Here is a 15,743-nt window from a genome sequence, read left to right as displayed (position 1 = left end):
ATTCTAGTAGTGGGTATCCTACAAAAAACTAACTACTCAAAATTGTCAAGATCATCCAAGGAAAATATGAGAAGCTATCAAACCCAAGAGGAGCCTAAGGAAACATGGCAACTAAAGGTAATGTGATGTTTTGGATGAAATCCTGGAATAGAAAAAGGACATTAGGTAAAAACTAAGGAACTGGACTAATGGATGGGCTATAATAAATGATAATGTATCAATATTTTTTAATTGATTGTAACAATGTAACATACTAATAGAAGTGGATCATCATAGAGGGAAATGGGTATAGTGTATATGGAAACACTTTATACTATCTTCTCAATTTTTCTGTAAAATTAAAACATTTCTAAAAAATAAAGTCTATAAAAACATCGTGTTTCTTGTTTTAGGAGTATGTGCCTGTATTTCCTAAAAAATATGTAAATTTGCTTTACCTTCCTTGATACTCATATTAAAGAAAATACTAAGTAACCCTGAAAGAATTTGTAACTCCAATTCAACAAGCAATAATTCTTGGTATTAACTTTTTGGAAGAACCCACTGAATAAATCAAAGCAAATTGTCTTTAAAGGCTGAATTTCTTTTCAGTGTTTAATCTTTTATATGATTAATGCATACCACAAGCATGATTCTGTTTCAAAGGGCAGAAAACGTTGATTGTAGGCAATGTCTAAAGTACAGTGAAATATTAACCCCTGATGCTATAACAACTTTAATGTATTTAATGTTTTCAAAATGTTGAATTGTTATTTCAGTCAACAAAGTATTCACTTTTATACATTTCCTACCCACCTTTTCCGAAAACACCCACAAGAAATGATACTATCATCTGACATTAGGTTCATCAAGTTAAATTAGCGTTTTTGGTAGCTGTGGTTGCCAATGGTACTGGAATGTGTGATACTTTTACAAATCCTCTCCATGGCAAAATCTGATCTTCACAAGGTAAATCACAGTAGGTGCCTAAAGCCAAATGACATATAGCTTTGTAGCTAGATTACCAAGCATTTTACTTAGAGGCACAATAGAATGTAGAAAAGGCCATTTCTCTTTCTGTCTTTTTCTGCTCAAAGGTCACTCACCATCTTACTTTTTATCAGCCATCTCAGAAGTTTTCCACAAAATTAGACTATATAATGTCACTTAATGCGAATGTAGCTCAACCTTCTGTTTTAGTACAGCTAATCTCACATTATTTTATTGGTGCTAAATATGTAAATCATCAGCAAATTTTTGTACTTAACTTTTCTTTTGATGTGGACCACTTTTTAAAGTCTTTATTGAATTTGTTACAATACTCCTTCAGTTTTATGTTTTGGTATTTTGGCTGCGAGGCATGTGGGATCATAGCTCCCCGACTAGGGATTGAACACACACCCCCTGCATTGGAAGGCGAAGTCTTAACCACTGGACCGCCAGGGAAGTCCCTGTACTTAACTTTTAAAAATAATTAAAATAAGCTATTCAACACATTTTCCCTTAAAAAAAAAAAACGCATTTCTTCTTAGGCTGGCCCTGGGCACATATGTGACTTTGCCATTTTTTCCATGGACTATTTTCTTATCTGTTCTACTGTGTCACATTTGTTCTACCTTCTCAAAAAGAAGCATTTAAAAATTCATCTATGCATTCATGCATTCATACATTTATTAAATAAATCTATTGAACACCTACATACGGCACAGAAAAAAAGGCAGAAAACTAATCTGGGTTGCACAGAAAGTAATGAACTCAGTTAAAATTTTTGGTGAAAACAGGTGTTAATCTACTGGAAATTACGTTTCATTATGGGGACTCACAGACTCAAGGAAAATCAAGACCTAAATAATAATAAAGTGATAAAAGCACTAGCCATTTACTGAGTGCCTGCTTGTACCTGACTCTGAAACTCTAAAATCATTACGGATGTTTTGAGGATTGTCTGATATGATTATAATGTCCATTTTACAGATGAAAATAACAAGGTTCAGAGACATTAGGTTACTTGCCTAAAGTGAAGTGGCCCAGAAACTACAGAACTGGAAATTGAACCTTAGACTTCATAATGCCAAAGTCTGTGCTTTTAATCACTGTGTGTGTGTGTGTGTGTGTGTGTGTGTGAGTGAGAGAGAGAGAGCGAGAGAGAGAGAGAGAGAGAGAGAGAGAGAGAGAGAGAATATGTTTAATAGAGAACTTCTGAGAAATGGCAAGAAAACTGCCAGGTATCCATAAAACAATAATTTAGGAGCTTCTTACTATACAAGTAATTGTTAATCATATGGCTGGATTAAGCATCTCTCACTTTTGAACTAAGAAATGAAAAGCTTCCAGAAGTTGAGTCTAAATTTTACACTTACATAAGATACTTCATACAGAATGCTCAAGTATAATAACTAAAGAGCTCTGAAAATACTGGAAGCATTCATATTAGTATGGTTTCATATTGTGGATAATAGAGGATTTAAGAAATTGGCAGAGGCAACTACAGACTCATTGGTTATCATTTCTGTGAATAACTGAATAAAATGCCAAAAATGAAAAAAGAATGGCTAGCAATTTTAGGTAGTTTGCTTAATCTCCATACTAGGAAAGACTGAGCAAAAAAAAAAAAAAATTCTCGAAATTTTATTTTGAAAGCACCTACAAGTGTATATGGTCTTTTTAAACCAAATAACTTGGAATTATGAACTGTCAAATAAGTCTAATCTTCTCTGATGATAAAATTGCTGACTTTATTTGAAACTATGAAATGAAAAATGAGGTAATAATCAGAAATTCTTAAGAAAAGGAGTAGAAAAAACAAAATTATAAGAGTTATGTTAAAAAATATTTTGAAAGAAACATAAAATCCCCATTACTGGTACAGAGCTTTTAAAACCTTATTTTGGTTTTAAGTTTTAATAAATATTTATATGTTTACATAATTACTGTCGTAAGGAAGACACAATTTTAGGTCAGCTTTCTTCATTCTTTCTTTATTAAGCATTATTCTATTTTGCTCCATCATCTTGTAATTATACTATAGTAACTGTGTAATTTTCTACTAAGTGGATATAATTTCCTAAACTGTTTTCCTACTGTTAACAATTAAAGGTGTTTCTAATTTTTTGTTATTGCAAGTGACATGACAATGAGCATCTTTATATAATAATTTTCTGGATTATAAAGTATTTATTGGCATAAGCATCTAGAATTAGAATTAATGTGTAAAAAGCTATTAACATTTTTATCTTGCTAGACATTGCCAAATTACTTGTCAAAAGATGGAACCAAATTATATTGCAAACATCTTTGCCAACAGAAGACATTATATAAAATTTTTCATTTTGCTAAATTAATAAGTTGGAAACCTATGTTCCATTTCTTTGAATTCTTTGATAACAGAGTGCTGCTGGAGGCTGGGAGGGCAGCCATGTCCATGAAGGCTCCCCAGAGTTGGAGCTGGGAAGTGGAAAAAGGTAAAAAAAATACTAATTGTATTTTCTCTCGATTGTTATCTCTCACTCTCTTCTGCCTCTGTGTAACTTATATCCAGGTAGCTGGAGAAAAATCATGTGGCAGGGCAAATTGGTATTCCAATAAATTAATAATCACCAGCTTCAAATGGATTTTCAAGACTGGAAATAGTGCTCTGACTTATAGTACGTTCTTTCTAATTCTCCTTAAGGACTATTTTCTGAGAAGCTTTACCTGCCCTCCTCAAATGTTCCTCCATCCTCTCTACTTCCTTCATTCTGAGCCGGTGAGGTGCTTCATAACTCATTAAGAACACAGAAGTCAGTAAATAGTCCACTGCCAAATCCATTAATCCATTAGCATTTGCATTGATCTTTGTATTCCCTTTTACTACAGGAGTTAAAGTTAAAAGTCCATGTGCACTACAGATAGCATTTCATTTCCTCTCATCTTCTCAAGTACTTCACAGCACTGCATTTTCTACAACCCATCTACTCCTTATGAATGATTCTTGCCAAAATTCAACCTCATTCTAGACTAGTAACTCCAACTTAAAACGTTAAAAACTATACGTGCAACATGAAAGCCTCCCTCCTCCCCTAATCCCTGCATATCTTCTTTAGCCAATTCATGTCTGAGCTTTTCAAAATTGTTATCTTCATATATTGTTTCCATTTCCTCACGTCCCATTTACTCTATAAGTTACATCCATCTGACTTCTCTCACCGTAATCTCTTTGCCCACTGTCCTGAAATTTTACTTATGGAGGTCACCAGCGATCTCCATGTCAGTATAGCCAACGAATAGTTTTTGTCCTATTTCTAGGCTTTTTCCTTCTTTAAAAAAGAAAAACAAAAACAAAAACCGTTTTTTTTTCTTCTATGCTTTTACACTCTCATCATCTTCTGTCTTGGTATATTTTACTGGCTTTCTGTGTTTAATCTGATTTCTAATATTCTATTAGTTTCCTTTATCTTGAGTGGAATAAACCAGTATATGAAGGATTATTCTCAACAGTTAGTTCTCATAATAACAGTACTAGTAGCAGCAGTCAATACTCTGTAATGCTTATCATGTGCCAGACACTATTCTAAGACACTGTTTAAATACATATATATAGACACACACAAATATATATGAGGTTTTCCTCCTCATAGGCCTATGAAATAAGCCTATTATTATACCCATGTTACAAATGAGAAAACTGAGGCAATGAGAGGCCAAGGTCCCATGATCAGTACATGGTGAAGCCCCGCCTGCGTTGATGCTGGAACTTTAGAGTAGACAGGATAAATAATGTCTCACAGATTGGCCTTAAAAGTGAGCAACATTCAATTAATGACTTGTTAAGTATCAGAAAAAAATGGAACATTTTAAATTGAATGGGAACTACTGAGTCATGTATCAGTAACTAAGAATGACTCTTATTGAATGAAATTATTTTTCATTATTCTTTTGAAAGAAGAATATTCTTGTGTAAGTGTTTCACAGTTGTTTTTTCATTCACATATTTATTCAGTTATTGGACCCACATTTCCTACACACCTTCTATGTGCCAGTGTCTGCTGCCAGCTGTTTTGCAAAATCAGAAGAAAAGGAAAGGTAATTCCTTCTCACCATTGCCTCAGCCAGTATTTCTTCTGTAATTAAAATTGAAAGCTTTCCCCAACAGGTTCTCAGAGGCTCTCCCAGAGAAACAGATTTCTCTTTTCCTGTATAATTAAGCACAAATTGTAAGGTGCAGGGCTTGGCCATAGAGGGATGGATGGTCAGAGGTGTTCCGTGCAAGGCTGGGGGACGCTTTTGTGTTTGGTTAGCTGTTAGGAAATGCTAATTTCCTTTTCTCTTGCCATTAGGCACTAATTCCCTGCTGTGCCAGAATTTTTTTGCAGGCTGGGGCCAGAAAGGTGAAGGGAGCTGTACAGCACAAATGCCACAGAATCACCTGCACCAGGAAACTGCTGCTGGGCCAGGAAGGTGATTGTTCACCCAGCGTTTGTGCCAACAATGTACCTCACAATTCCTTTTCTTCTCGTCCTTGGGAGCAGGCCTAAGAGTAGGTACTAAATTCGGTCTCTGACTGTCTCAGGTCGCTAAGCGTGTACCCTACACACGAGGTTCCAATAGCAATTAAGCATCTAATCAAAATCTCCTAGCTCAGGAACAAAAGCCAAGGCTTAACTCTTTCCTGGGCTGCTGACTGCAAGGAGATCCGTGTTGCCTGCCCGTCAGAGCCACGTGTCTGCCTCCCCACATCTACTGCTCTGAAGGGGAGACAGCCCACAGCAAGCTCCCAAGCCCTACAGCACAGATACCCTGAAAGCTCGGGGAGGCCAATGTGTGTTCCTTCTGCTTCTCACAAACACAAGGCAAAACGGGCTGCACCCACATCACCCTAACACCTCTGCCTCTGCAGGTCTCATCCCAGAAACGCCCTTTCCTTTTAAAGAACCAGGTGGCCAGAACTGTGACCACAGATGACAATTTTTCTGCCATTTTATTTTAGCCCTATGCAAAGAGCCTCTAGCGTGGCCCTATGACTCTGTTCGCCTGGTGTTGACACCTTGTATGATCACCACCTCCCTCTGAGCATAGACAGGACCTGTGACTTTTTTCTAAACAATTGAGTATGGCAAAGGTGAAGGGGTTTGGCAGATGTTATAAAGGTCCCAAGTCAAAAGGGTAAATCAAAAAGGAGATTATCCTGTGTGGCCTTAATCAGGTGAAAGCTCATAAAAGAGGCACCGGGCCTTCTACAGGCCAGAGACCCTCCTTGCTGGCTGAAGCAAGCAGCCACACCGAAGAAGCCCACAGGGAGGAACTGCATTGCCTCTAGGATCTGGGGTGGCCTCCAGTGACAATCAGCAAAAAGCTGGGGACCCCAGTCTTGGAGCAACCAGGATATGAATTCTGCCAACGACCTGAATGAGCATGGAAGTGCATTCCCCCCCAGGCTGATGTCCACATGAAAATGTGGTCCACCCCACACGTTTATCAGAGCCTGGTGAGACCCCAAGCACAGGACCCAGTGCCTGGACTCCGGACCCATAAAACCTGGGTTGTTTTAAGCCACTCATTTGTTACTCAGCAAACAGATAACTAATACAATTCCTAAGCATTCAGATCCTACATTTTTAAATGACTGGTGACTCAGCTGTATTGCAGCCATGGTCTTCATCATTAATATCTTCAAATCACCAGCCAATTAATATATTCCTTCTATGCATTGCCCCTTGGGTCCATGGTGCATATTTTTTGAGACCATTGAGCTCTTGAGATCTTCTGTCAATCACTTCTCATTTCTTCTCAACCTTGCCTTTTTAGTCACTGAGAGCCCATATTGCAAAGAAAGATCTTAAAGTGAGTAGAAAACTACATTAAACAAAAAGATATGGATCCTATGCTTGACACACAAATATTACAAAAATATATTCTTTTTCTTTTAATCAAGCCTTCACATGCACAAAGAGAAAATCATATTTTATTCCTGCTTGTCTTAAGCCTCATGAAGCCTTCAGTTCATAAACTTCTAGAAAACTTTCAAAGTTCTCAACAAATATGTTTTGTAGTTCAGATCATTTTAGAAATCAACTGCCATATACCAATAGGATTTTTTCCCCATGGAGTTTGACAAGCTGAACCTATTTATATGGAAGAGCGGGCCAAGAAAGGCTAGGATACGTCCAAAGACTCCAAACGCCAGATATGAAGAATTATTATAAAGTGATACTTTATAGTATATTATAAAGTATGATGTTGGCACAATGATTTAAAAAATAATAAACCAACAGAATAAAAAGAGGTGCCCAACACAGGCCCATGCATGTACTGAAATCTGATATATGGAAGATGGGACATTACAAATCAGAGGGGAACAATGTGCTATATACTGAATGGTACCCCATGATAGGTTCCCAATATAGGGGTGGGGGATAAATAAAACGGAAGAAATCGTCATTTAGGAATTTAGTTAACTACCAAACAATGAAAAGAAAAAGAGGTTAAAAAAAAAGGTATAAGCCAGTATTTTTAAACTATAACACAGTAAACAGTTATATAAATCATGTTATTCATTGTGTTTTGCAATCATTTATCATTTTAAAACAATCTAGGGTTAAGAGAGGCTGACTGACCTTTTAAAATATATTAATTACTGCCTATGATTCAGCTCTTAAAAATATATGCTTAATTTGTGATTGAGAAAGGGGATTCATTTTAAAAAATAGCTTTAACATGCCTTTGGCCTAACAAAAGCCAAACATGGGATGTATTTCAAAATCATAGGATTATGAAGATTGGACGCGAGCATGATGAAACAAGATTGGTCATGAATTGATAAGTACTAAAGCAAAATAATGGGCATCTAGGGATTTATTATGTATGTGTGTGTTTGACATTTTCCATAACTACGAAAGTATTTTTAAAAAGGAAAGAAAAAGAGTGTTTGGTAAAGCATCTCAAGTAAGAAAGTTAAACAATAAGTCCCCTACATACAAATGAGTTCCATTCCGAGAACGCGTTCCTTAAGTCCAAATTGTTTGCAAATCCAACAAAGTTAGCCTAGGTACCCAACTAACAACTCGGCTATATAGTATGGGACTGAAATAGGTTTATAATACTTTTCACACAAATAATACATACAAAACAAACAGAAAAAATAAAGAAAACATTTTTAATCTTACAGTACAGTACTCTGAAAAGTACAGTAGTACCAGCTACTTTACCTATGCTTTTACGCTTGCTTCTGGACAGCCTGGGCTTGAAATAAAGATACTGTACTACTGTCCTCTATACAGTTCTGTTAACTACACAAAAGCACAACCACTCGTAGAAGATGCATGCACGTGACAATTTACCCCAGACACTTGAACTTACGTGATTGGACATGAGAATGCATGTTTGCATCTTTGAAAGTTCACAACTTGAAGGTCTGTATGTAGGGGACTTACTGTACAGAACTTGTGTGCTATTATTTTAAGAAAACACACATGTATATATGTGCATATATATGTGTATATATAGGCATAATAAAATGTGCATAAAAAGTTATGTTATATATATACACACTCACACACACATATATATATGCATATATACATAATTAACATAACTTTTGGGGGCAGGCAAGTCTACATTCTTACACAGTCATGTTACAGGTGAGGATCCTGATCTCTCCTGGGTGGTTATCTTCTGTTTGCCCTCCCAGGTCCCCTCTCCACCCTTCTCTGGTGAACTGGAAGGGTGAGGTTGACAGGATCCCAGCCCCTGAGACTTCTAGCTGGGTCTGGGCCATGGAGAGCATCGGAGAGATGTGAGGGAGGGAGGGAGGAGGAAAGTGAAGGCAGGGGATTTGTTTCCCTGGCTTTCTCCCTGCTAGATAGCCTCCAAGTGGGCTAAGTATGACCTTTTACTGAAGGTTACTGTACCTCTCAAGAAGACCAATTCTCCAGGGGTCCTTTTTCTGCTGCGGTCCTGAAACTGATCCCTCTCTTCTTCCCTTTGGACATAGAGATTGTCTCAGCTCAGCTGCTCCTAGCCCCAGATTCCTGCACAATCCCTCCTATGGGGCTGTACTCACACCCTTGTAACAGTTTTGTGTGCCATCTGTTATCTATTAGGACCCTAATTACCACCCTCTTCATTAAACAATAGATGGTACACAGTTATTATAAATAGAGATGGGAGATTATTATTCTCTACATTTGCAAATCTTTCCAGTATTGCAGTTATGTCCTAGGTGATTCCCAAACTGGACACAGCAGACATAGGAATAAAGGAAAAGAGAGATGTGCAATTGGGGGTTATCAGCTAGATACTTACTGGTCCACAAACCAGTTCCTTTTGCTAATAGACATGGAGGCAACTGAGAAGACAGTCCTTTCTCTGAAAAGCCCCAATTGTGAGAGCAATTCAGCTCTTCTAACTTTCCCTATATCTGAACCTAGACTCAGTGCTATAGGACTATTAGAGCACATCAAATATTGCACTATAGTTACCTGGATACATGTATTTATCTCCTCCAGTAGGCTGTGAGCAATTCAAGGAAAAGAGTCCGTCTCATTCAACTTTATATCCTTGCCATCTAGCACAGTGTCTGGCATATAACAGACACAGTAAACGTTAATTGAATGAATAAACGCCTGCTTGAATAAATGAATGCCAGTGGGGCCAGTGTGTTACATAGCAGGGCTCTAAACAGAGGCTCTTCTCACCTTCCAGTCGTCATCTGGCTTCCAAAAGCAGCACCAAATCCAAATGTGACCTTGGTACCATGGAATAAAGAACCTTTCTCATCTGAATCACGCTGGCTACATCTGCCTGGCTACAGTCAACATAAGGTCTTGAGGCTGAGACACACCTTCATTTGTTAAAAGGGGGAGGGGAGCAGATGGCAAATGAAGGTACTCAAGCTCATTAATTCCTAATGGAGTTGTCCTCCTGGATGTAATTAGAACAACAAGAAGAGCCAAAGGAGGAGGGTTTGGGGAATAAAGTAGGCAGCTGGAAGAGGTTTATGAACGGTATAAACCCTCAGGGAGCTTTCCATTAGAGAGAATAATAATGTCCACACTTCACAATGGCATAGTTCTCCTCAACCAGCAAAACACATCTGCATACATTATTTCAATAGCGTCTCAGGAAATGATTGTAAGACACAGAGGAGAGTTTTATTTTTCCAATTGTGTAAATTTAAAAAGTTAAACTTCTCCTCAGAGAAGTTAAGCCACCTGCCCTGAGTAACATGGCTAGAAAGTTATAGAATAAGGATGGATCTCAAACATTCTGACACTGAATTTGGTCTCCATCCATTCCATGGCTATAAATGGAGAGAGTGACCTTCAGACCAATTCTAAAAGGCATGTGACACTCCACCCAGCCCAGCTATTCCACAGCATGCTCTTTTCTTCCATGCACACTACCAATCACTTAAAGACAACCAGTTGCCTTCTATTTTTGATTGGCAAGTGGGACACAGAAGTTCTTATGAGCCTAGAGTTTTTATTTCTTTATGTCCCCATGGAAGACCTCAAGCCAAGAGAGAAGGGAACTCTTCCTATTAGACCTGGTTAACTGACTCCATTTCTTCCCACTGTTCCCAACACAAAATAAATTTATTCAAATATGTAGTTGCATTGAAATTGAGAATTACATATTGTACTTTGATCTTATAGGAAGTGTGCAGCATAAATCTGAGCTATCAGCATTAAATGCAGAGACTTTATAACTAAGGGCTTGCTAGTAAGCCTGGGTTTTCATACTCAGGTCAGTCTACCCAAAAAGAAGTACGTTACTTGAAAATTGACTCTTTGCATTAAAGTAAACTTGCCCCTTAAAGTCTTCTTCTTCCTCTCTCAAAGACACACAGCTGACTTAGTTCAGAAGCAAGCTGAAAAGAGTAAGGAAGATGTTCTATTTAACCAGCATCAATTGCTTATAACTCTCCTGTTCTCAGCATCTTTTCCCCCCAAGGAAGCATTCAGCCAACATTTTTATTGGACTGATGCCCAGATTGCTCCATTAATTCATGCAACTACCTTTGTTGGAGTGCTCCAGGCATTATTACTCATGAATCCTACAGAGCACAAATATATCTCTAGAAATAATGTCATTTGTGTTACATATGACCTTAAAGCATCTTCATAAATTATACCTTCAAAGCAAACTAGAGAGCACTGAAGTCTTTTGCTATGTTAGTCATCTTAGTTTCACTAGACCCATTGTCTTTTCTTTACATATGCAATGTGACTAAATTGGTTTTACTGATCTGGGTCCTTCAGATTCATCAACTTTATCTTAAAGTGTATAAGATATATGATCTTTAAATCTGTAATGGCATCTTTCTGCTCTGTGGGTTTCATTGGTTCAAACTTATCTTCCAATTATGTCTTCCTGAGATGTATTCTAGCTATGATGGGGGCTTCTAGGCTGTGGTTTGTTTCTGGTACTGTATCTATTAAGTAATCAAACCAGAAAAACAACAAAAATTGTGCTTTGGCTTCATATACATTAGACCATTTAACATGAAACCTGTCCATTTTCAGAGATTTGGGCAACAAATATAGTCACTTAATTATTAAATTAGTTACCTTATGCTAAACAATTGTCAGTAGCCCACCATGGTAATAAGTTCTTTCTCAAAATAATTACCATTTGATTTCCAATTGCTTATAAAACGAGCACTGTTTTCTACCCCAAATTTCCATGAAATCTTTTAATAAATATTCTTGTTTCATATTAGGAGTTTAAATGAATAAAGCATTATTCACATAAAAGAAATAAGTACTTTGATCTACTACATTATTTTCAAAAGGAAAGTAGAACCACAATGTATGATGATATCCTGAACATGATCTGGGACACAAAAAAATCAGTATTATCTGTGAAACCCTGAGCAAAATTTCTCTCCTTTGCGGACAGAAAGCAACAATGTCATTCAGCTATTTACATATGGCCCAGATACTAATGAGGAACTGTTTCCTGCTTTCTGTGAAGGAAAAGTGAACTATGAATAAATATCACTGGGGTCATTATCACCTGCACACACAGGTAACTGGTGGCTTGCAACAAAAGAGTGTCAGAAGCAAAATGGATCTGTAGCAGGAAAATCTGTCTTAAGGCATGATTGCGGGTAAAAGACTAACTGTGGATAAATATTTGTGGTGCCTGGCAAAGCTCTCCAAGTTCCAAGATGACGAAAGACCTTTCACACATATATGGAACTTCCCATGAGAGTTCTAGAGCCTTTCAACCTCAGAATATATCTGGCCTATCCTCTTTTCAAAAGGTAAACTGACAGGATCTTGGAGAAATGGGAGTTGAACCTGCTCTTAGAGATCTTCAGAGAAGAGGAATTTCAGCTTCCTGGCTTAACTATGTTGCTTCTATCTAGTTTATTTTACATGGCACACTTATCATGCTTAAAAATCAGCCCAAGTCCACCTGTTATTTTTTTTTAGCAGCATTCACTCATTTATTCAATAATTATATACTGAGCACCTCTTATAGTCCAGGCACAACTTTACTAGCTGGGATTCAAGAGAGAACAAAAGAGACCATAATTCTTCCTCTTGTCGTCTTTATTATTCTAGCAATAAACTGTTCAATTCCCAGTAACATCCTTATTTCTTGTATGAAATTGGGTCAACTTCTTTGACCAAAGCTAGTTTTGTTAGAATTTAATTCCTTTAACAAAAAATTCAGCGACATGAAAACCAACATTAGTTTTGTACTCACAATTTGACAGCATTTGGGGCTGGTTCTTTTTTATTATTTGTCATTCTCATGTTTCCTAGAGGTGTACCCTGAACTGAAGAACAGTTTCCCTCCATCCTGGAAGGATACCAGTTCAACCGCATACACATCCCTGAGGGACACAGGCGGAATGTGAAGAAAGAGGGGGCCTAGCCAGCCATATGGCCCATTCAACATTGGGGAAAAATGGAATTGCCTTTACATCAAGTTTCCTAGGGAGGATATAGGGAAAGCTTGTACAGAATTACTACTCCAGCTAATCTGTAGCTCTTGCTACAACTACCATTGTCCTTTGACCTCACGTACATTAGAATACTTGGTCCTCACAGCAACTCCATGAGGAACAGATGAGAAAACAGGCTGGCAAAGGTAAGTGACTTGTCTACAATTAACAGCTCTGACAAATGGCGGTGCTGAAATTCAAACTTATTTCAGGGGTCCGTCTCATGAAAAACCTATGATGTTAGTTATCTAATAAAACCATAGAAAGGGAGGAAAACCTAGGCAGAACACTCTATGACATAAATCACAGCAAGAACCTTTCTGACCCACCTCCTAGACAAATGGAAATAAAAACAAAAATAAACAAATGAGACCTAATGAAACTTAAAAGCTTTTGCACAGCAAAGGAAACCATAAACAAGATGAAAAGACAACCCTCAGAATCGGAGAAAATATTTGCCAATATTTGAAGCAACTGACAAAGGATTAATCTCCAAAGTTTACAAGCAGCTCATGCAGCTCAATATCAAAAAAACAACCCCATCCAAAAATGAGAAGACCTAAATAGACATTTCTCCAAAGAAGATATACAGATTGCCAACAAACACATGAAAGGATGCTCAACATCACTAATCATTAGAGAAATGCAAATCCAAACTACAATGACGTATCACCTCACACCAGTCAGAGGGGCCATCATCAAACAATCTAGAAACAAGAAATGCTGGAGAGGGTGTGGAGAAAAGGGAATCTTCTTGCACTGTTGGTGGGAATGTAAATTGATACAGCCACTATGGAGAACAGTATGGAGATTCCTTAAAAAACGAAAAATAGAACTACCATATGGCCCAGCAATCCCACTACTGGGCATATACCCTGAGAAAACCATAATTCAAAAAGAGTCATGTACCACAATGTTCATTGCAGCTCTATTTACAATAGCCAGGACATGGAAGTGACCTAAGTGTCCATCGACAGATGAGTGGATAAAGAAGATGTGGCACATATATACAATGGAATATTACTCAGCCATAAAAAGAAACGAAATTGAGTTATTTGTAGTGAGGTGGATGGACCTAGAGTCTGTCATACAGAGTGAAGTAAGTCAGAAAGAGAAAAACAAATACCGTATGCTAACACATATATATGGAATCTAAAAAAAAAAAAAAGGTTCTGAAGAACCTAGGAGCAGGACAGGAATAAAGACACAGACGTAGAGAATGGACTTGAGGACCCAGGGAGGGAGAAGGGTAAGCTGGGTGAAGTGAGAGTGTGGCATGGACATATATACACTATCAAATGTCAAATAGATAGCTAGTGGGAAGCAGCCGCATAGCACAGGGAGATCAGCTCAGTGCTTTGTGACCACCTAGAGGGGTGGGGAAGGGAGGGTGGGAGGGAGACGCAAGAGGGAGGAGATATGGGGATATATGTGTACGTATAGCTGATTCACTTTGTTATAGAGCAGAAACTAGCACACCACTGTGAAGCAATTATACTCCAATAAAGTTGTTAAAAAAAACATAGAAACGAATTAAACTTTAACCATCATTATTTCATCCTATAGAATGACATAACCCAAGAGAAAAAGATAGAGGTGTTGAATATCACTCATGCATTTTCAGTTCCTTCTGTGAATCTTAGCTACTGTAATAAAAGCATTGTTTTGAGCATTGTTTTATATGCATCCTCATATAAGACCACACATGCCTGTATCGATTAAAATTTAAAAGAAACAAATATTAACTGCAGATATCTAGTTCACTTACCTTGAACAAAGTAGCTTCAGGTGCTTCCACTTTTGAAGCTGGATAAATATCAAACAGGAACGAAGTTCACTTTAGTTTGGTCCAGGAAGAAAAAAGATTCACAGCTCTGAGAATAAAGAAAGAATCAGACCTTGTCAGGGCATTTGGTTCTAATTAACTAGTGACAAAATGGTTCTACACTGCAACTATGTAAAAGTGGCTGAGTTATTTGAGCTAGGAAAGTTCAAAAACAATGATTATGATCAAGATGTTATTATTGCATATACTTTTGATTATTGGGAGTGAATCTTCCTCTCTCTTTTCCTCATTAAAATTTTATGGTTTATCAATTTAAAGTTAAGTGAACAAGATAATTTAACATTATTTTGATAATGGAGCATATTCCTTGTAAAACATAAATCCCTGGAGGCTTTCTCAATTCCCCTTCTTCTATCCCCACAAAGCTGCCTCTGTCTAGTATTGAGCCATGGCTTTGCTCAAGAAAGCAAAACAAAACACAAATTATCTAGTGGTAGCAATCTGAATGAAGACCTGGCCCAGAGGACAAAAAATGTGATTTAACATAAAATAGGATGTCATGATCTAAACTACTCATTTGGCATTTACCATAAATCCCTGAGTACCATTAGTTGTCTTTTCAGATAAATTCAATAAAAATTTATCGACTATTTTCCATGTACAAGCACTTTGCTAGATATTAAGAAAAAGGAGGTGAATAGAAGACCAGGCTCTCTTCTCTGCAATCTATCTTTGAAGAAAGGAATATATGCAAACAATCCTGAATAATTTCAGGGATAGAGAGAAAAAATAGCATACTTTTGAAGAGTAATGCTAACTTGATATGATTCTATTTTATTCTTTCTGATCTATTGTAAACCCTTGGAAACCAGAAATTTGTATTTTTCAGAATCTTTGCACATGTGAGTATTTTAATCAGTAGTCCTTTTTAGTGAAGGACAGAAATTGTGTATGTTCTAAGGTACACGTGTAGCCTGATATCAGCTTCAGACACAGTTGGATCAGGCTTTTTTGTTTTTTGTTTTTTTGCTACGCGGGCCTCTC

The 15,743-nt window shown here is 37.4% G+C and overlaps 1 long non-coding RNA gene across 1 annotated transcript in view; it reads right to left on the bottom strand.

Annotated features, from left to right (window-relative positions):
• LOC308611015 overlaps positions 1 to 14,793 on the bottom strand; it is a 35,953-nt gene extending 21,160 nt beyond the window's left edge. The window contains exon 1 of the long non-coding RNA XR_014014749.1: positions 14,682 to 14,793. This is a non-coding gene — a long non-coding RNA (uncharacterized lncRNA). The remainder of the gene's footprint in view (positions 1 to 14,681) is intronic.
• Positions 14,794 to 15,743: the final 950 nt, after the last annotated feature.

The sequence above is a fragment of the Mesoplodon bidens genome (assembly GCF_964165515.1).
Source record: "Mesoplodon bidens genome assembly, contig: HAP1_SCAFFOLD_49, whole genome shotgun sequence".
NCBI lineage: Eukaryota > Metazoa > Chordata > Mammalia > Artiodactyla > Ziphiidae > Mesoplodon > Mesoplodon bidens.
The sequence above is the reverse complement of the archived record's forward strand: the minus strand, read 5'-3'. Positions and strand labels throughout refer to the sequence as shown.